This window comes from Canis aureus, chromosome 33, assembly GCF_053574225.1.
Source record: "Canis aureus isolate CA01 chromosome 33, VMU_Caureus_v.1.0, whole genome shotgun sequence".
NCBI classification, from domain to species: domain Eukaryota; kingdom Metazoa; phylum Chordata; class Mammalia; order Carnivora; family Canidae; genus Canis; species Canis aureus.
Window position 1 is genome coordinate 17222775 of NC_135643.1, and position 22775 is coordinate 17245549.

The 22775-nt window shown below is 38.0% G+C and overlaps 1 long non-coding RNA gene across 3 annotated transcripts in view; it reads right to left on the reverse strand.

Moving 5' to 3' along the window:
• The window catches only part of LOC144304362 (uncharacterized), a 170710-nt gene that overhangs the window by 20615 nt on the left and 127320 nt on the right, over window positions 1–22775 (reverse strand). For 2 of the 3 annotated variants that reach the window (XR_013371260.1, XR_013371259.1), the window contains exon 1: window positions 6163–8593. The exons of the other annotated variant lie outside the window; for it this stretch is intronic. This is a non-coding gene — a long non-coding RNA (uncharacterized LOC144304362). Of the gene's footprint in view, window positions 1–6162; window positions 8594–22775 lie in introns of those variants that run through there. 3 annotated transcript variants of the gene reach the window in all.

The window sequence follows — 22775 nt, forward strand, 5'->3', positions numbered from 1 at the left end:
TGGAGCCTGTTTCTCCCTCTGCCTGCATCTCTGCCTCTGTGTGTGTGTGTGTGTGTGTGTGTGTCTTTCATGAATAAATGGATAAATAAAATCTTTTTTTAAAAAAGATATCTATAAAGCATTAAACAAAATAATCAAAAAGCATTCTAAATTAGCCAAATATTTATTTCCACCTCAGTATTTTAAAATCTAAGCTTTAAGTCTTTTTTGAACATTTAGAACAATCAAGTTGAAATCATTTAATATCACAGCTCAATGAAGTGAAATTTCACAATGTCTTCCATCTTCTGAGTCTTTTAAAAATCGCCCTTTTGGTAGACTTAGTGTCCAAATCCCAGTCCCTAAAACCATTTCCCACTAAAAGGAATCAGTACTCCTTGGAGAAATGGCTGAGTCCAGAAATGGGACAGAAAATATACAAGACAAGCCCAGAACATTTTGTCAGGGCAGAAGTGAGGAGGTGCTCAAAATAAATAAACAAATAATGGAGCATGTTACAAGATTCAGGAGACAGCTTGAAGGTATCCACTGGTCACATCAAGGACAACCTGAGTACAAAATAAGTACACAAACATGATAAACCATTCTAAAAAATCGGAATTTGTGAGTTCATATCAATAAGAAGTAGATAAACAAATAGGAGGGAAAGAAGTACTCTAGGGATGTCTGGGTGGCTCAGTGGTTGAGCGTCTGCTTTCAGCTCAGGTCATGATCCCCGGGCCCTGGGATTGAATCCCACATCCAGTTCCCGGCAGGGAGTCTGCTTCTCCCTCTGCCTGTGTCTCTGCCTCTTTCTCTGTGTCTCTCATGAATAAATAAATAAATTCTTTAAAAAAAGAAAGAAATACTCTAGGTTATATTAAAATGTTAAATGCCAATTGACAAATAAGGAGGGAAGAGAGTTGGAAAGTCAGCATTTGTAATCATCATACTAAAGACTGGATCAGACAAGAATCATCAATGGACAATGTATCTGGGGAAAAGTTTTGGTGAAAAGCACATCATTTGCATGCTCTTAAAGTGTCTCTCCATAGATTGCTTATTAGCTTCAAGGGAAAAGTGATATTTATACAGTGGAGAAACCAAATAACACATTGACTGGGTGATCTAAATTAACATCAAGAGGAGTATATGGACATTGTGTGCATTCAGATGAGATATCCTGAGAAAGCCATAATATCACCTATGTAGTATTCTGAACAAAAATATACAATGAAAATCTAAACATAAAATGATATCAGATACATGTTAAATGAGGAACAAATTTTCCTAAGGAAAAAAAAGATGGGCTATTGTAGTCTTCAAAAATGTTCAAGGTGTAAAAGACAGAGTATAGATATGTTCTGTATTTAAAAAGACTACAAAGACATGACAGCTAAATACAATACCACCTTCTAGAGTGGACCCTTACCTAGAGTGGAAAAAGGTATTAGAGCAGCTCTTAAAATTGAAATTATAAGGATAATAGATTTGACAAAGGTATTCTATCAATCTTAAATTACTAAAGTTGTTAACTGAACTGCAGTTATATAAGAGAATATCCTATTAAGAAATATCTGGGGCACCTGGGTAGCTTGGTTGGTTGAGTGTCCAACTCTTGATTTCAGCTAGGATCATGATCTCGGGGTCATGGGATCAAGCCTCATGTAGGGCTCTACCCTCAGTGTGGAATCTGGTTGTCCTTCTCCCTCCCCTTTTGCCCCTCCCCCCAAATAAATTAATCTTCAAAAAAAAAGAACTATCCACTGAAATATTAAGGGGTAAAGGACCAAGATATATGTAGCTACCCTGAAGTGATTCAAAAAAATATATGTATGCATATGCAGTGAGAGAGAGAGAGAGAGAGAGAATTGAGCCAATGATAAATCAAGTGAGGTAAAACAGATAGTAAGTGAATCTGTGTAGTGAATATCAGGACGTTATTTGAACTACACTTATTCTTTTTTTAAAAAAAAACATTTATTCATTAGAGACAGAGGGATACAAAGACAGAGCATGAGCAGAGGGAGAGGGAAAGGGAGAAGAAGCAGACTCTCCACTGAGCCAGGACCCTGACGTGGGGCTCTATCCCAGGACTGGGAGACCATCCCAGGACCCGACGATTAACACTTGAGCCAAAGGCAGATGCTTAATTATCTAAGCCACCCAGGCACCCCGAATTATACTTATTCATACAACTTTTCTAAAATTCTGAAATTATTTCCAAATAAAACGTTAAAAATAAAAAAAAAAAACCAGCTCTGTGAATGAAGCAGCATGTAACAAGAAGAAAAACATTGCTGTTTCCCACTGGCAGACACCCCAGCATGTAATGGAGTATGCCCAAAGCCATTATGCAGAAAACTAGGAATTATTGTGTGTTCACATCTCAGGTGAACTTGACTCTGATTCATGTAGTAGGCAGTCTTGGTAGTTAACTAAACTGCCTTCCAATCAAAGGCAGTGTAGTACAGGTCATGGGATTGAGTTAACTGTAAAAAGCCTCGTTCTTAAGTCCCTAGGTGATACCTGACACACTCAAGCACTAACTTTGTAGGCTTGGGTACAGAAGATAAGCAAAAAGTCACACAGTGGTTCCTTTGCATTTGGCCCAGTAGCCAAGTTTAAAAGGACAAACAGGCTGTACTGCATAGAAGGTGAAATGCTTAAATGTCAGAGAAGCATTGTTAGGACCTATTTGTATGCACAGAAACTATCATGTGTTCCAAAAAGAAGAGAGTACATTTCACGAAGGGAAATGAGAATAAAAGACTGTATCCTGTTTTACCATTCCCAGAAGACTTAGAAAAAAATCTTTTAACAATTTAAATGTTGTTGACTTTACTGACCTATGCATTGTAGCAGTCTCAAAACCAAGGGAAAATATACAAAGTGTTTACCTATTTCTCATCTGGGGGCAAAATAAGGGAGCCAATCAGTTTTAGTCTTCACTTGTAAAGGGGGGCATCTACTTTCTAATCCATTTTAGTACATCACTAAGAGCTATAAATCTTGACAGATTCTTTTGCCCTATGTGCTCTCCACTAAAGGCTTTTAGGAAAGCCTGGTAAAAGATTTGTTTCACCTAAAAGACATGACAAATAAAGTTTTGGTTTGTTTTGGTTATGGTGGTGGTGGTGGGTTTTGTGCCCTGACAAGATGATTTTTTTCTCTTTATTTTTTATTTCATCTTTTAAAAGTATATTTCCTGTTCAGATGGAATTATTTAGCTAAAATTATAGGTCGAGTAAGTTGATTACTTATTACACAGTGATGAAGAATTGATTCTTTAAATTTTCTCAAGAAACCGAGATAGGATGAGATTGAGCAGCTGTTCAAACTGCAGTGGAATTAGCAAGGAAAAAATGTGAATGACCAAGTACAAGAAAGAGGACAAAGAATGCTGGCACTTAGCGGAGGGGAGTTCTCTGGCTCGCTTGGATGGGGCAGCTCGGCACCACCACACAATCAGAGGGGCCCCTCTGTTACCACTTCTGAAGCACTCCCTCACGTTATAAAGAGCTTTGTTCAAAATGACAGGTTCTTTCTGTACCATCTTTTGATATTTGTTACGTTTTGTTATGAGTAAGAAGATGGCAGTTTGGTTAGTTCAGTGAAACAGAGATGGAAGGAAGATGCCAGAAAAGCCAAGGTCTTGCGATGCTTGGGTGGCTCAGTGGTTGAGTGGCTGCCTCTGATCAGGGTGTGATCCTGGAGTCCTTGGATCGAGTCCCACTCAGGCTCCCTGCATGGAGCCTGCTTCTCCTCCCTCTGCCTGTGTCTCTGCCTCTGTCTGTGTGTCTCTCATGAATAAGTGAATAAAATCTTAAAAAAAAAAAAAAAAAGGAAAGCCAAAGTCTTAAATTGCAATCCTCTATTATAACGGAGGGAAGGGGGGCATGCCCTAGGGCAAATCATTTCATTTCTTTAGGATTGTTACCTCTTATTTAAAACTTGTGAAATATAAAGAATTAAATTGTTGGAAGAGTTGAAAAATTTTACATATGTTTTAATAAGTTTATTAATAATAATTTAATTAACAAATAATAAATAATTGTATATATACATAATTGTTGTATAATTAATGATTTAATAAGTTTACTGTTAATAAGTTTTAATAATAGGTAAATCCTGAGAAAAATGGATCTCAGAACTCCCACCTTTTTTTTTAAGATTTTATTTTTTTTATTTGAGAGAGAGAGAGAGCATGAGCTCGGGGAAACAACAGAGGGAGAGGGAAAAGCAGACTCCCACTGAGCAGGGAGCCAGCAGCAGAGATCAATCCCAGGACCCTGAGATCATGCCCAGAGCCATAGGCAGATGCTTAACCCACTGAGCCATGCAGGCACCCAGAACCCCCACCTTTGTAGCTACATTTTGTTGCTTCAAGAAGTCCCAGTTTCTTAGTTTGTAGAATAATGATAATACAAATACCTGCTTCATATGTTTCTGAAAAGACTAATGACGTAGGGCCTGATCAATACTAAGTGTTAACTGATATTAGTATTGACATTTTCAATTACAATTATATGAAGATCATTCTGTGGACTGCCCATCAGTCAAGGTGATGGATCTTCTCACTCTACTTGAACTGTCCTTTCAAGACCCATTGTCCCATTATTATGTCCTTATTTTCTCCAGTTGCTATTGGGGGATTATAAATTTACGTGTCTAGTTCTTCCTACCAGGATAACATCTGTTTCAACTCTGGACTGTACAATAGAGCCCAGCCTGCACTAAACCCAGAACTTGCTAACATTTATTAGGCACTAATCAGTGCCAGGCCCTGCTGTAAGCACCTAACCTGTATTGTCTCTTTCACACATGATGTTATCTAATTCTACTTCTCTGGGGCAGAGATTACAGCATGATCTTAATTTTACAGATGAGGAAATTGAGAAGTTGAAAACTTCATGAAAGTCACCCAGTAATAGTTAGAGCCAGTGATTTGACACCAGGCTGTCTTTCCAGAGAAATTACACCACTATCTATCTATCTTAGGGAATGTGCATTATATATAATAACACATAGACATGTTCCTATTCTTCTTAGGTAAATGGTAAGATCATGGACATATGCTGGAGCTCCTGGGTGGCTCAGTGGTTGAGCTTCTGCCTTTGCATGATCCTGGGGTCCTGGGATTAAGTCCCGTTTCAGGCTTCCTGCAGGGAGCCTTATTTATTTATTCATGAGAGTCCCAGAGAGAGGCAGAGTGTACACAGGCAGAGGGAGAAGCAGGCTCCATGCAGGGAGCCCGACGTGGGCCTTGATCCCGGGACTCCAGGATCACACCCTGGGCTGAAGTCGGCGCTAAACTGCTAAGCCACCTGGGCTGCCCTAAAATCTTTATTTTTTTTTTTTAAAAAGGATGTATGTTATATCCAATAAACCAAGTGAAACCAGCTGGGGCATATGTTTGTACCTTATTCTAAGAAGAGTAAAGCAAAAGGATGCTCTTCTCATTAGATTTAGTATGGAGTAATTCTTAATTATAAAAGAGAAAATTGAAACCCAAGGATGAAGCTACCTCCCTAAGATCACTCACTGATTCAAGCTAAGCATCCCCTGGTCCAGGGATTCTCAAAACTCTAACATGCAACGGAATTACAAAGACGGCTTGTTAAAACACAAATATGGAAACCTCATTCTCAGAGTTTCTTATTCAGTGTATTTAGAATATTTACATTTCTACTAAGTTCCTCATAATCTCGGTCTAGAGACCACACTGAGAATCTAGTCAAAGCTCAACTTATAGTTGTATATTTGTGCCTCCATAATTCTTTGGCTTGTTACCTGAAGTCATACAACATCTGTAAATGGTTTTTTACACACAGTCCTGCATCCCTGTGTCACAGATACCTAACTATAATTTCCATTCACAAATTTAAGAAATGACATTTCAGCATCATCTCCAGCTGTACGACAGAAGCATTTTCCATGTGTCCATCAATATGATAGAATGATTAAAGTTCTCCCTGACATCAAGAAGAATAAAGTCTGATAGGCATACATGAGTTTGCCCTTTTGAATTCCCAGATTTCGTGAGAAAACAGATAAAATTGCACCGTGAACATTATATGCATTATACATTACATGGCTGAGCATTATTCTGAATAAAAGCAATGAAGCACTTATGGCAGAAAAAATATTTTTGAGCTGTAAATGACTTTTAGCCCCACTTACTTTTTTCCGCTGTTCCCTTTCTCCGTCCAGGCAAATGGTGTGCTCTCAATTCCCTTCTGTTTCTAAGGAGATATTGGGTCGTGATGATAAAATAGTTATTAATCCATCTTACTGCTTTGATTGCCTAAAATCAAATCCCTTGAGACAATGTAAGATCCCTCCAAGGCAAAATAGAATAGACTTTCTCCCAAGACTTTAAGATTTCCCATGAGAGGATGAAGCATAAGAGAAGGTTATGAGTGCAGAGAATGTAGTCAACGGTATTGTTGTACAGCGTTGTATGGTGACAGAGGGGAGATAAGACTTGTTGAATCAATCCCTATGTGGTACACCTGAAACTAATGCAACATCGTCTGGGAACTATACTTCAACTTAAAAGGCGGGGGGGGAGGGATGGAGATTATGAGGGCAGTGGTCTGTGGGTGGTGGAGTGAAGCACCCTGCACTCTGTGCCTGGCTAGATCCCTGTGAAGCCAGAGAAGAAATGCTGCACAAAGCATTTAGGAAGATAGGCCACAAAGAGCTTCATAGATTTTCACGCTCATGCAGTTTAAAGTACCAGAAGCAATTGCACATTACAAAGCATAAAGGAAAGTGATGGAGAACGTCACCCAGTTTGACAGGGGCTGTAACATGAGAAACAAGGAATGTCTAAGTGGTTAGCAACCTATATAGGGGAATGAGAGGATACCTTCAACACAGGTGATTCCTTGGTCAGACGCACACTACTCCAATGCCCTGCACTCTGTGATCCCATCCATCTTAAGTGCATCCCCCTCAAGGCAACAGGGCACGACAGGCTGACCAAGAATAATTGCCCAGAGCCATAGAAATTAATTTGCACAATTGTATCTGGGAACTGAAAATTTAGTCCAATAACAACTTCAACGGGAAAGCCTAAGCCCTTTTACTTAATAAGGAAAACAAGGTAGTGTTTACCACCTGGGGGAGGGGGAGCAGTTAGGAATTTCAGAAAATACTTCAAGGAGCCAGCATATTACTAGAAGCCAAAAATAGTTTAAACTCTAGAGGAAATTCTACTAGATGAATGGCAATAGCAGTATCAGATACAGGTTTTCCTTCTGCATGTCAAAAAGTCTTTTTCCCATTTACATCAACATTTAAATCTTAGAAAACGACAGAGACATTCTGAGTGGTAATTTTAAAAATAGAGTCTCTCTGATGTTATTTACTACTCATCTCCATTTTTCTTATATTTGCTACCAGGACAATACCAGGGTGTAATTAGCACTACATGTAGAGAATAATATATCCCAAGATTGACTATAAAGTCATATCAGGTTTTTAACATTTTTATTATTAAGGGCAGGGATCCAAATTCTTTGTCAGGGTGATGGTTAATCCTTGCACAAAATAATATAGTCCATTTAATCTTTCCATTTTTAAAGGCATTGAATTTTCTTTACCACAAAATGCCATCCGTATTTAGCTGTCCCTTCTGGGGTACAAAGTCTTCCTCTCTAACTTTTCAGCTAATGACTGTCTTCTCCTTGCTGATTGGCGGAGTGAAAATACAGCTACTGTCAGGGCTCCCTACCCTCCAGGTAGACATCTTGGAAACACTGATAGAACTGATAACAGGCCATTTTCTAGGGACTTAAAAGCTACTCAAGAAATGAACAAGGTCCATTAGACTTTCTGTCATGCATATGATGGAAAAAAATATCCTACCATAAGATCCACTCAATTGTCCTGCTGTGACAGCAGTAGCTATTGTGTGGGAAGTTTGGGGAAGGTGGCTCCACCTTGGTGTTTATGCTCTGCTGGCCAGTGGAAGGCTCAGGTACGGCATCCTAACAGAAGGGGCTTTGTGATAGGCTATCAGTGACAAACAAGAACGACAACGTGCAGCACAGTGGTTCGACAAGAAGGAGAAGCTCAACAAAAGGAGAATGACCTCCTTCAGTCTCCCATTTCAGTCTGACATTTAGTTCCTCACACAAAGCTCAGCTTGGTGTGTTGGTGTCCAAATCACATTTGAACCTTGTACAGCGTGATGAGAGTCCAGCTGAGAGATCTTAAGTGGATTTCTTTTCTCTGTAGCCTGCTTTCAACTGCTTTTAAACCTACAGATGTTTGGCAGAGCTGCCCAAACTAAGAAGTTGAGAAAAAGAAACATGGAAAGTATGTTCCCAGATTAATGTTTTGTTTTCACACATGTGGAGTACATCTGTGTTTGTGTGTGTGTGTGTGTGTGTGTGTGTGTGTTACATATGCCCTGCAGACCATTCTCTGATATACAGATAAATAAGAGTATAATAGATAAGCTTCCTTTTTTTTCTTATAAAAAGGATTGCTTTTTCAGGGGGGTTGGGTGGTTCAGTTGGTTGAGAATCCGACTCTTGATCTTGACTCATGTCTTGATCTTACAGTTGTGAGTTGGGAGTCCCACACTGGACTCCAAGCTGGGTGTGGAGCCTACTTAAAAAAAAAAAAAGAAAAAAAAGGACTGATTTTTCATGAAGAGCTGTATATATTCTCAATTCAATAAATCTTTATTGAACACCTACTACTCAATATTATACTGCCTCTTGATGGAAGAAACAAATGCAAAGATAACCAATATATGGTGTGGTAATTTGCCCTCTGTAAGGAAACTGAGACACATAGCAAAATAATTATAAAGCATAATACATTGTTAACAATGCCATGTTTCCTATCAAGGCACTTCCAAACTTTTCCCATATTTCTTAACTGGCTAATTCTACTTCTCATCTTCTTGCTTCTGACATATGACATTACCTGTTACCTGAGAAAATCCAACATGAGAAAAGTCACTTCACCTGTCATTATATAGAAGTTGCTTTATTTTTATTATGATTTTTTAAATTTATTCATGAAAGACACAGAGAGGGAGGCAGAGACATAGGCAGAGGGAGAAGCAGGCTTCCCGCAGGAGCCTAATGTGGGACTCGATGGCCAGAATCTCGGGATCACACCCTGAGCCAAAGACAGACGTTCAACCACTGAGCCACCCATGCATCCCTAGAAGTTGTTTTTAAAAAAGCTAAAAATGTGTCAAAGAAGCAGCATAGGTACCTGTTCAAAAGGATCTAATAGGAGCACCTGGGTGGCTCAGTTGGTTAGCCGTCTGCATTTGGCTCAGGTCCTGATCCTGGGGTTCCTGGGATCAAGTCCTGTGTCAGGCTCCCTCAGCAGGGAATCTGCTTCTCTCTCTCCCTCTGCCCATCCCCACCACTTATTCTCTCTCTCTCTCTCTCTCTCTCTCTAAATAAAGCAATACAATTTAAAAAAAAGAAAAAAACTAACAGAACCTAATGGAGATTTGGGCAAGTCCTCAGTTTTAAAGTTAAAGCTTGAATTCGATGCTACACCAACATGAGATCAGTCTTTTGTGTTCTTTTTAAATTTTCTCATCACTTATTCAGACTTTTACTTTATTTTTAGATTCTCTTGAAAGAGCAAATAAAGCAAGCAAGCATGTTGCGGTCATACTCTTGACACCAGTTTCTGTGCTACCATGTAATAATGTGTCTCATTTAATCCTCATCACACTTTCTGAGACCAGTGCTATGATATTCATGCAATGGGGGACATAGAAGCTCAGCAAGATCTCCCAGCTAGGTAGGTCTTGAACCCATGTGTGTCTGAATGTCGTGTTCTCTCTCTAGCACACTGACACTCTGCCTATCTGGTGCCTTCCATTATACATGGGACAGGAAAGGAGTCAGAAAGGAAGGAAGCTGTTGTGAATTACATCAAGTATTTCACACCATTATACTTAACACAGGTTCAAGCCTTCCTTTTTGAAAAGCAATCCTTAGGAAGTAATCAATCTGCTATCCTATATCAATCCTTACTTTTACTGACTAATTTTATTTTTTAAAATGTATAGACTTTTTAAGGTACAGTTGTAGATTTATAGAATAATTGGGTAGATAATACACAACATTCTTTAGAGCAATTCTCCATCCTCCAAACCCCCCTCCACACACACAACCTCCTTTACTTTTAACATCTTGCATTAATGGGGTTGATTTGTTAAAACTGATGAGCCAATACTAGTACATTACTATCACTGTTATTTTCTATAGTCCATAATTTACATAGGAGTTTTCTCTTGATGTTGTGCAGTTCTGCAGGTTTTAACAAGTGAATAATAACATGTATCCATCATTACAATGCCATACAGAATAGTGTCACCACAGTAGAAGTTTCCTGTGCTTCACCTACTCATTCCTTCCTCCCCTGGGTCCCCTATTCTCATCCCCCAGCAACCACTGATGGTTTCACTGTCTCTACAGTTGGTCTTTTCCAAAATGTTGTACAGTTGGAATCATGTGGTATGTAGCCTTTTCAAAGTGACTTCTTCCACTAAGCAATATACTTTTAAGGTTCCTCCAAGTCTTTTCATGGCTTGATAGCACATTCCTTTTTATTATCTAAATATCAATTCTTTCAACACAAAATTGTGGCATCTGTAACACATCAGACCCTGTGATGGGCACTAAGGATATAAAGATGAATAGCACACAACTCCTACTCTCAAGGACCTTGCTGCCTACCGTTAGGGAACATAAAAAATAATAGCATTTTATAGGTGTCATAATAGAACTCCTTGGGGTCTGAAAAAGGAGCAAAGTGGGGAGAATCCAATTTCACTTGTGGAACAGAGAGTCAGGATTGATTCCCTACAGGATTTAGAGTTGCCACAGGACAGGTAAAAGCCAGGCAGAGTCCTGGGAACCAAGCTGCAAAGTGGTGGGTGGTACATCACGACATGTTCCAAGAAACATTCGCAAGAAACCCAGGCAGAAGCTGATAGATTTGGACATGAAAATGCTAATTTCTGAGGTCCCATCTAGAGCTTGTATTCTCTCTCACTTCTTTCATGTCACATCTCAAATGTCATGTCACCTCTCTAGAGGTTTATCCAGAAGACCCTAGAAAAAAGACACCACCCTCTTCCTACCTCATATCCTTTCTCCTTACCCTCCTTCCTTTTCTCATAGCAATCACCCACTTTAATATACTGAATACATATTTTGTATTGTCTGCCCCCTCCCACCAAAATGTACAGCCTCAGAGCTGGGACTTTAGCTTTGCTAATTCCTAGCCCACAGTAGGCCTGCAATAAACATTGTTGAGTGAAGGAATACACAAATCAGTTTTATTCACGCCTGCAATCCTTCCTGTTGGGATAAAGCACCGTAAAAGAATGTATTAACTCTTACTGGTAAACAGAGGAACATTCTAATCCTAATTTATATTTTTCCAACCACTACTACTAAATCCACTGTAATTCCCCAGATTCTAATACTCTAATTGCCCAGATTTGAATATCGTTTTATTTTTCTACATTATATGGGGATGCAGAAAAAAGAATCTCAAGAGCTTTCAAAAATGTCAAATAACTTTGACCTTCTCATACTGTAATTTTGACAAAACTTTTTTCCAGTGCTATGAAGTTGTGCCCTGATAAATACCTGGTAGTTACTCAAATGAGAATGTGTTTAGTTAAATACTCAAATAATTACCCTGAAGAAAAACTGGAGATCAACACCCAATTCTTTATTTTTATACAGTACATCTTGTGATCTTCAGGGTTTGAAATTTTAAAATTATCTCTTGAGGGCTATACCTTGTGAACTTTCCACTGGGAATGCTATCTTGAAGGAGTGGGTACGAGGAAGCAACATGCTCTGAACACTGCAGTGTGGAACGTGATTCAAATAGCACCGTATCAAGCCACCGCTAAAGCCCCAGGCCCTGATATCAGTGATGAGAGTCACTGGGAGAAATGACGAAGAGATAATTCTGTTATGTGGCCAGAGTGACAGTTTCAGTTTTGGACAGAACTGCCCAGAGTATTTTTTCCCTGGGGAGCATTTTATGGAAAGCACTGTCTTTCTTCATCCCTTGCCTTCTCAGTTCTTAGATCTTCTCGCCAATCTTTTCCTCTAACTCCATTTATCATGTCCAATGCCATAACTCTGGACCTTGACATCACTAACAAATATACACAGTAAAAATGTCTCAATGTCAAGTTCCCACCTTTTAGGCATGCATCCTTTCCCTGCTCCTCCCTTTCCCACTTCCAGTGCCAGTAATTATTCAACTGAGTAGAGAAAAGCAAAGGGTTTTCCATTCCCATCATCTCACATCCTCAATTCTTACCTCTGCCAGTCTAGATTCCATGGATGATTATCACCATCAACCTGCCTTTAACTCTTTTTCCTCTCTCTCCCTCTTTTCCATTTAATTACATGCAAACAGTGGTTAAACTCAATTGTCCACTTCTTTGCACCTCTGCTGCAGAAGCTGGATGTTCCTGGAGAAAATCAACAATCATGTAGATCGATCTTTCTCTAAATTTATGAAGAGCACTCACCAGTGCTCAGGAATCCTACTGCATTTCCCATTGGAGACAAAATTCAGATCTTCTTTCTCCCCAAGGCCCCCTCCCCTCCACAGCTCATGAACTCACCTCATTCTTTTCTGAGAAAAGAGCAGCAATCAGATGGGAACTCCCTCAACTTCCCACCACCAAGTTTATTAACTTATCTACATCAACAGTCACATTCTCTGCCTTCCTCTTATTACAATGGAAAAAAAAAGTCCCCTAGTGCCTAAAAATGCCAACCCCTCCCCTTACTTTCTGAATTTCATGCCCCCTTCCCATGTTCAAGAAATTCAAGCCTGCAATTACCCTGTGATTCCCCACAAACCATTAGACTCTTTCTGTCTACTAGATAATTCCACCAAGCACACAAACCATTAGAAAAAAAAAAAACCCTCCTTTGAACTTATATTATTACCTCATTTTTCTGACCCCTTCACAACAAACTTATCGAGAGATGACCAGTCAGACTTACTGACTTCTTTTTATCATCTCACTTGTATCCTCAACCCACCCCAGTCAAGTTTATCTCCTTTCCAACCACTGAAATTGTACTTGTCAAGTAAGAATAATGTCTATGATGTGAAACTAATGGTCATTTCTCTGTCCTCGTCTGACTTGACCTTGCAGCAATTTCCTTCCTTCCCCAAACGCCTTATTTTCTTCAATTCCCTGTCACAACATTGAAAAACATTGTCCATGTTTTTCTCCATGGAAATGGACTCTCTTTCAGCCTCTTTTGCTGGCTCAGACTGGGCCTCCTTCACTTTTTTATCTAGACTCTCTGCTGAGATGCCATCCAGTCCCATGACTCTCTTTCTGTGTGTTGTGCTGCTTTTGATGCCCTATTTTGAATCTCTAACTCTGAGCTCTCCCTCTGAGCTCCTAAACTTGTTTCTCTCCGTGTCTTCCCTAACTAATAATGGCCATCCCTTCCAACCATTTGTTCAAGCAAAATTCCTGGAAGACATCCTTGACTTCCTTCTATCCCTCATCCCTCTTACATCACCTGTACACATACTTCCTCATCTGGCCATCTCTACCCCCTTAAAAAGACCCTCTTTATCTCTCCTCTTCTCTCCAGCTCTGCTACCACCTGTGCCCATGTCATTGTCAGCTTTGCTGATAGCAATATTCTTCTTTTTTTCTCAAGAACACTTAAAATCTATTCTCCACACAGCAATCCAAGTAATCCTTCTATAATGTAAAACAGATCATGTTAAGTCCCTTAAAACTCACCAGTGGCTTTCCTTTGCATTTAGAACCGTTCACAAACTTCTTTTTCTCACCTAAATGATCCCTTATAATCTATCCCCATCTATTTCTCCAACCTCAGCACATCTCACTCTATTTCTGTCTATGATCCAGCCACACAGGCTGGCCTTCTTTGCATTCTTCACATTCACCAAACTCCTTCCCAATTCAAAGCTTTTGAAATTGCTTTCCCTCTGCCCAGCGTTCTCATCAGGTTTCAGCTCTATATCAAGAAATGTCATTACTAAACGTCTTATCTAACATGAATCTCCTCTCCAGTCACTATTATCAAATGATTGTTTTACGTCTCTCATAGCATTTATTATTACCTAAAATTATATGATAGCTTTAATATACTGTCTGTCCTCCTCCCTTCAGAATATGAGCCTATAACAACATGGATCTTGAATGCTGTCTCATTCACTCTCCTGTTCAACTTATTTTAAGCAGATATCCTACCAAAATGTGGTCAGAATTATTTGTTGAATGAATTAACTGGACATTGGTTCTCAGTTTTTATTGCTAACTAAGACATAAGTATTAAATATCAAAATCATTAGATCATGTTGTTCTTTTTGTCTTAGGATTAAGGCTTGAAATCCAGTGTTTGGGTTGTGACATAAGACTATACTTAAATCTTGATAAGTTTGTTGTGAAATCCAGTGTTTGGGTGGTTCAGTGGTTAAGCGTCTGTCTTCGGCTCAGGGCGTGATCCTAGTCCGGGGATCGAGTCCCCACATAAGGCTCCCTGCGGGGAGCCTGCTTCTCCTTCTGCCTATGTCTCTTTGTCTCTCATGAATAAATAAATAAATAAATAAATAAATAAATAAATAAATAAATAAAATCTTAAAAAAAAAAAAAAAGACCATACTTCAGGATTCCTGAGAAGATTCACTACAACAAAAACATACATCATAAATTATTTTTTACATTAAAATAAATATGTACATTATTGTTTCACATAGATTAAAATCTGACATTATGCATGCAATAATCTACAAAATAATAAAAGCTAAGACTCAGTACTTGGTAGCCTTTCTGTTATCTTTATCCCAACTACTATAAATTCTCCAGAGTTATCAGAGTTTGCAGATAGACTCCAAAGCTATAAAATGCCAGAGTTTTCATAGGAAATAAGCCCCAAGACTCATAATATCCTTCCAAGATGGTGCTGAAACTAAAGCAAGATGCTTTGAAGCCATCATTTTTGCTTAGAGTTTTGGTCTGTCAAGTTGACTTCAAACATATTTTAATTGTACTGTGTTAGCCCTAGTATCTGGTGTCTGTTTCATTAACAACACGGCCACTGTAGTAGTCTCTGCATTCAATAGTCACAAGTATAGTAAAGAATTAATGTAATATTGTAATAATCCAGATACCAGAAATAAAAAAACAAAAAAAATCTGGAGGGAATTGCTCACAATTTTTCAAGGATTAGTTAAGAAATAATCACAAACTATCTTTTTTTTTTTTTTTAAATTCTTTATTTATTTATGATAGTCACACAGAGAGAGAGAGAGAGAGAGAGAGAAGCAGAGACATAGGCAGAGGGAGAAGCAGGCTCCATACACTGGGAGCCCGACGTGGGATTCGATCCCGGGTCTCCAGGATCGCGCCCTGGGCCAAAGGCAGGCACCAAACCGCTGCGCCACCCAGGGATCCCACAAACTAACTTTAGTTAGTTTTATACTATTATACTTTAGATGGTAATGATAATAAACAAAGTTAAGCTAATAATGATTTAATCTGTACAAAAGAAAAATTTGATCTACAAATCTTTAAAAATTTAATCTGATAAAATTATTGAGTAGAGAAAGTTTATTATTAAAATTGGTTATCATTTGGAATGGCTTGCAAAATTGTGAATGTACTAAATTCCACTAAACCATACTTTTAACAATTGTTAAAAGTTAACAAATTTCACCACTATTTTAAGTACTATATTAAGCAAAACAAAGTAAATAGTACAAAATCAGGGCACCTGAGTGGCTTAGTGATTGAGCATCTGCCTTCAGCTCAGGTCATGATCCTGGGGTACTGGAATCGAGTCCTGCATCAGGCTCGCCCACCTCCCCTTCCACCACCCCTCGTTCGTTTCCCAGAGTTAGGAGTCTTCATGTTCTGTCTCCCTTTCTGATAAGGAAAAGATATTTCTAAAATAAATTTGGTTGTTTTATTTCCATGCTTGCTTTGAAGGACTTTTTTTTTTTTAAGATTTATTTATTTATTTTAGAAAGAGAACATACAAGTGGAGGGCAGAGGGAGAGAATCTCAAGCAGACTCCACTGTAAGTGCAGAGCCTGATATGGGGCCCGATCTCACCACACCGAGATCAAGACCTGAGCTGAAACCAAGACGTTTTAACGGACTGAGCCACCCAGATGTCCCTGCAAGAGCTTCTATTAATGTAGAATAAAAATCAGTGGTATTGAGAGTAAGAGGAAAAGGAGGCAAATGTTCTTTATTTTCCCTTCCCATATTTGCTTCTCCTTAACCTGCCATCCTCTTCATCATCACCACCCTAAAGAATTAACAGAAACAAAATAATCAGAATAAATGAGGAGTCCAGTTCCATTCTAGATGATAGTACCACTGAACTATCTAGATGAGAGTACCACTGAATTGTATTTGAGTTTTCTATTTCTTTTTTCTTCTGATGTCTCCTGTCTTGGATATGTATCCAGAAACCCCAGAGTTTCACACTCGGGGATGGGGCATCTGGCTGGCTCAGTTGGAAGAACCCAGTGACTCTTTATCTCTGGATAGTGAATTCGAGCCCTATGTCATAAATAAAACTTAAAAAAAAAAAAAAAAAAAAAAGAACTGCACATTGGAGCCCAACAGAGTTTCAAGGGAAGATCTTAACTCCTCATCCAAGGAAATAAAAAGAGAATCTTCACTGGTAAAAGAGTAGGAGAAATGCTCTGGTATTTTTTTTCCCATTCTCTCCCTTGGCCATGAGGGCAAGAAAGGTGTGGAAATATGCAGCAATGCATGTAACTAAAACCCAGTGTTCTAGTAAAGGGACCAAGAAAGGTAGACTCTAGAAACTGGATGTGTTGCAGAGCTGGAGAATGGGAAGGAGTTCAAGAAAGGAACCTAATAGATTTGTGCATGAACTCCTAGACTTTATCTGGAGCTGCACATGCATGGATCTGACCATTAGCAGAATATTAGGCTTTGAGAAATGACCTACAGGGTAAACAACTGCCCACATTACAGACTGTTATTGGAAACAGAAGGGGTAGCATTTCCTAACTGATTTTTTTAAAGTTTTTATTTAAGGAGTACATGGCTGGCTCAGTCAGTGGAGCCTACAACTCTTGGTCTAGGGGTTGTGAGTTTGAGCCCTACAACTGGGTGTAGAGATACCTTAAAATTTTTTAAGTTTTTATTTAAATTCTAGTTAGTTAACACACAGTGTATCTTTCAGGTGACAATAGAGTGATTCAACACTTCCATATAACACCCAGTGCTCATCACAAGTGCCCTCCTTAATCCCCAACACCTATTTCTACTATCCCCCCATCCACCCCTCTGGTAACCATCAGTTTGTTTTCTATGGTTAAGAGTCTGTTTCTTGGGCTGCCTCTCTTTCCTAACTAATTTAGTGAGCCAGAACTATCCGATATGAGAATCAAAGAGACTATAAAGAAAGAACACTACAGATCCATTTCCTTCATGAAAAAATAGAGAACAGAAAAATAACATAGAAAAGCAATGAAAAAGTTGCTCTATAAGTACCTTAGCAAAATTGACAAACCTTCAGCTAGACTGACTAATAAAAAGAGAGAAGACTCAAATTAAAATTAGAAATGGAAAGTGAGGACATTACCACTGACCTTACAGAATAAAAAGGATTGAAATTAAATACTATGAATGATTATATGCTAATAAATAAGATAATCTGGATGAATGAATAAATTCTTAAAAACATACAAACTATCAACAGAGACCAGAACAAATAGAAAATATAAACACACCTATTATGAGCAAAGAGATTAAATCATTAATCAAAAATTTCCACCAAGGGAAAGGCCAGGAACAACAGAAGGTTTTACTGGGAAACTTTATCAAACATTCAAAGACTTAATACCAATCCTTCTTAAACTCATCCACAATAACATAGAGGAGGAAAAGCCTAGCTGATTTATTATATGAAGACTGTAGTACTCTGACCCCCAAACCAGACAAAGACATCATAAGAAAACTACAGATCAATATCCTTTATGCATATGGATCCAAAAATTCTCAACAAAATACTAACAAACTGAATCCAGTAGCACATTAAAAGGATTACACACCAGGAGAAGTAGGATTAAGCTCAGGAATATAAAGTTGGTTTAACATGTGAAAATCAATTTATAAAACACACCATATTAATAGAATGAAGGAATAAAAGCACCTGAACATCTCAATAGATGTAGTAAAAGCATTTGGCAAAATTCTTTTCATAATAAAAAACACAAATAGAAATTAAAAGGAAATTCTTCAACCTTATAAAGTTCATCTACAAAAAAAAATTACACAACTATCATTATACCTGATGGTGAAACACTGTATGTTTTCTCCCTAATATCAGGAACAAGAAAAGGATATCCATTCTCACTACTTCTGTAAACATCGTATGAAAGGTTTTAGCCAGCACCATTTGGCAATTTTAAAAAGTGTCTATTTTTATTCAAAGATAACATGATTTTACATACAGACAATCAGTTTAAAAATCTACAAAACAGATGATTCCCAGAGGGGAGGTGGGTTGGAAATGAGTGAAATAGGTGAAGGGGGTTAAGAGTACATTTATGAATGATGAGCACCGAGTAATGTATAGCATTGTTGAATCACTATATGGTACACCAGAAACTGACATAAAATTGTATGTTAACCATCTGGGATTTTTTTTTTAAAGATTTATTTATTTGGGAGAGAGTGAGTGAGGGGAAGAGGCAGAGGAAGAAAATCCTTAAGCAGACTCCCCACTGAACATGGAACTCAACATGGCACTAAATCCCAGGACCCATAAAATCATGACCAGAGCTGAAACAAAGAATCCAATGCCCAGTTGACTGAGCCACTCAGATACCCCTATCCTGGGAATTAAAAAAAAATTACCAAATAACCATTGGAGCTCATAAATGATGTCAGTAAAGTTTCAGGATTCAAGATACACAAATCAGTTGTATCTCTGTACACTAGCCATGAGCAATCCAAAAATGGAATTATGAAAACAACTCCATTCACAGTATCATGAAAATAAATATAATACTTAGGAAGAAATTTTATCAAGAGAATGGAAGAGGAGCACAAGTCTTGTATACTAAACCAACAAAATATTATTGAATTAATTTAAAAAATATATGGAAGACATCTGTGTTCATAGATTGGAAGACTTAATATTTTTGATACAGCAATACACCTCAAATTGATCTACAGATTTGGTGTAATCGGGATGCCTGGGTGGCTCAGTGGTTGAGCATCTGCCTTTGGCTCAGGGCATGATCCTGGGATCCAGGATCAAGTCCTACATTGGGCTCCCTGCTAGGAGCCTGCTTCTCCCTCTGCCTATGTCTCTGCCTCTCTCTGTGTGTCTGTCATGAATAAATAAATAAATAAATCATTTAAATATTTTTGGTGTAATCTTTTAAAATCCCAATAACTTTAAAAAAAAAAAAAGAAATGGAAAAGCTGATCCTCAGATTCATATAGAAATATAAGGGGCCCCAACCAACCATAATAGTAGTGAAAAAGAAATGCAAAGTTGCAAGACAAACTTCCTTATTTCAAAACTTACTACAAAGTTACAGTTATCAAAACATTGTGGTACTGGCATAAGGTAAACGTATAAACCAATGGAATAAAACTGAGAGTCCAGAATAAACCCAAAATCTATGGCCAATTGATTTTTGACAAGAGTTCCAAGACCATTCAACAGGGAGAAAATAGTCTTGTCAACAAATTGTGCTGGGGATAATTGTCTAACTACATGGAAAAGAATGAAATTGGACTTGAATCTCACTCCATAAGCAAAAATTAAGTCAAAATAGGCCACTGAAGCATGAGTCTCTTTTACAAGAAAATATAAGAGTAAATCTTTATGACTTGAGATTTAGCAGTGAATCTAAATTCTTAGATTTAACACCAAAAGCATAAATATGTTACAACTCAACAACAAAAAGATAATTAAAAAATAGACTTGGGTGCCTATGTGGCTCAGTCGGTTAAGCATCTGCATTCAGCTCAGCTCATGATCTCAGGGTCCTGGGATTGAGCCCCACACTGGGCTCCTTACCCAGCATGAGTCTGCTTCTCCATCTCCCTTTGCCCTCCCCCCACTCATGCACTCTTTCTCTCTCAAATAAAAGAATAACATCGTTTTAAAAATAGGCAAAGGACTTGGATGAGATTTCTTCAAAGAATACATACAACTGGCAACAAATACAAAACAAAAAAAACCTCAACATCATTAGTCATCAGGGAAATTTAAATCAGAGCCACAATAAGATACCACTTCACATCCACTAGGATGGATGACTAGAATCAAAAAAGCAGAAAATATCGGGATCCCTGGGTGGCGCAGCGGTTTGGCGCCTGCCTTTGGCCCAGGGCGCGATCCTGGAGACCCGGGATCGAATCCCACATCGGGCTCCCGGTGCATGGAGCCTGCTTCTCCCTCTGCCTGTGTCTCTGCGCCTCTCTCTCTCTCTCTGTGACTATCATAAATAAATAAAATTAAAAAAAAAAAAAGCAGAAAATAACAATTGTTGGCAAAGATATGAAAAAATTAGAACTCTTGTTCTTTGTTGATGGGAAGATAAAATGTTTTAGCCATCTGTGGAAAACTGTCAGTTTTTCAAAAGTTAAATATATAGTAACCATATGACCCAGAGATTTTAATCCTAGGTGTATATATCTAGGAAAAATAAAAACATGTTCCCATAAAACTTATAAACAAATGGTAATCAGCAGTATTATTCACCATGCTAAAGAAGTATAACTCATCCCCAAGTTTATCAATTGGTGAATGGACAAATAGGTGATAGATGTGTACACAGTGAAATTAGGTAAGGATACATAATCTCTCTGTATTATTTCCTGCCGTTGCATGTGTGTCTACAATTATATTAAAATAAATTATTAAATTAAATAAGTCAGTCATTTCTATGTATCAGGAATGGATAATTAAAAATTAAAAATTTTAAAACAATATCATTCATGGTAGCTCCATAAAACATTTATGCATAAGTCTAATAAAGCATATTTAGAATCTGTATGCTTAAAACTACAAATGCTACAATTTTAGTATACGTTCTGCCAAAGCGAGCACTACAAATGCTACAAAAAAAAAAAAAAAAACCCAAGGCCAAAACAAATAAGATATATATTTTGCTTATGGATTAGAAGATTTATTATATATAAGACATCAATTTATATGTTCTTCCTTAATTGATGTATATGTTTAACAGAATTCTAGTCAATATCCATCCCATTAGGACTTTTTGTAGATATGAAAAGACAATTATAACTAGTACTGAGGAAAATCTAAATAATTGTGGGTTTTTTAAGATTACATTTATTTATTTGAGAGAGAGATAGAGATAGCGGCAGAGATAGTGAGAGAGAGCACAGGCAGGGTGGAAAAAGAGAAGCAGACTCCTCGCTGAGCAAGGAGCCCCCCAAGCAGGACTCAATCCCAGGACCCTGGGATCATCACCTGAGCCAAAGGCAGATACTAAATCGACTGAGCCACCTAGGTGCCCCCTAAATTATTGTTTTAAGAATATAGCTGAAAGAGTCACACAATCCAATTTTAAGACTTACTATCATGCTACAGTTATCAAGGTAGTGTGGTATTGGTGAAGAGACAGACATTTTCAATAGAAAATATAGAGTCCAGTAAGAGAACAACATCAAATATATCTAACTGATTTTTTTTATAATGGCACAAAGGAAATTCGGAGAGAAAGAATATTTTCAAAGCAATGTTCTGAAGCCATTGAACGTGCCAACACAGAAAAATGAAACTCAATCTAAACCTCAAAAATTAGCTCAAAAGAGGTCATATATCTAAATATAAAACATAAAACCATAAAAATGAGAAGAAACACAGGAGACAACCTTCATGACCTAAGATTAGGTAAGGAGGTATTAGATATTACACCAAAAGCGCAATACACAAAAGTAAATTAATGGACCTCATCAAAATGTAAGACTTCAACTCTCTGAAACATACTACTAGGACAATGAAAAGCTACTAACTGGAACAAAAATATTTGCAAATCACATATATAACAAAGGATTTGCATCTAGAATTCACAAATACTCTCAAAACTCAAGAATAAAAACAACATCCCATCCCCAAAATATGCAAAAATGTGAACATTTTGTCAAATAGTTGCGTGATGGCAAAGAAGCATGCAAGAAGATGTTCAACACCATTAGTCATTAAGGAAATGCAAAATAAATTTGTAATAAGATATCACTACACACATACCAGAATGACTTTTTAAAAAATGACCAAACCAAGTGTAGACAATAATGCTGATTAATTGAAACTCTTATACGTTGCCCATGGCAAGGCAAAATGGTACAACCACTCTGAAAAACAGTTTGGCAGTGTCTTAAAAACAAGATATACAGAAATTACACTCCTGGGCATTTATCCCAGAGGAATGAAAACATACCCACACAAAAACCTAGACATAAATATCCCTAATGAAATACTAAAAAACCTTAAATAGGGGATCCCTGGGTGGCTCAGTGGTTTAGTGCCTGCCTTCGGCCCAGGGTGTGATCCTGGAGACCCAGGATGGAGTCCCATGTCAGGTTCCCTGCATGGAGCCTGCTTCTCCCTCTGCCTGTGTCTCTGCCTCTCTCTCTCTCTCTCTCTCTCTGTGTGTCTCTCATGAATAAATAAATAAAATCTTTTAAAAAACCCTTAAATAATATACATGTTTGCATTATATTGCTACTGAATGGT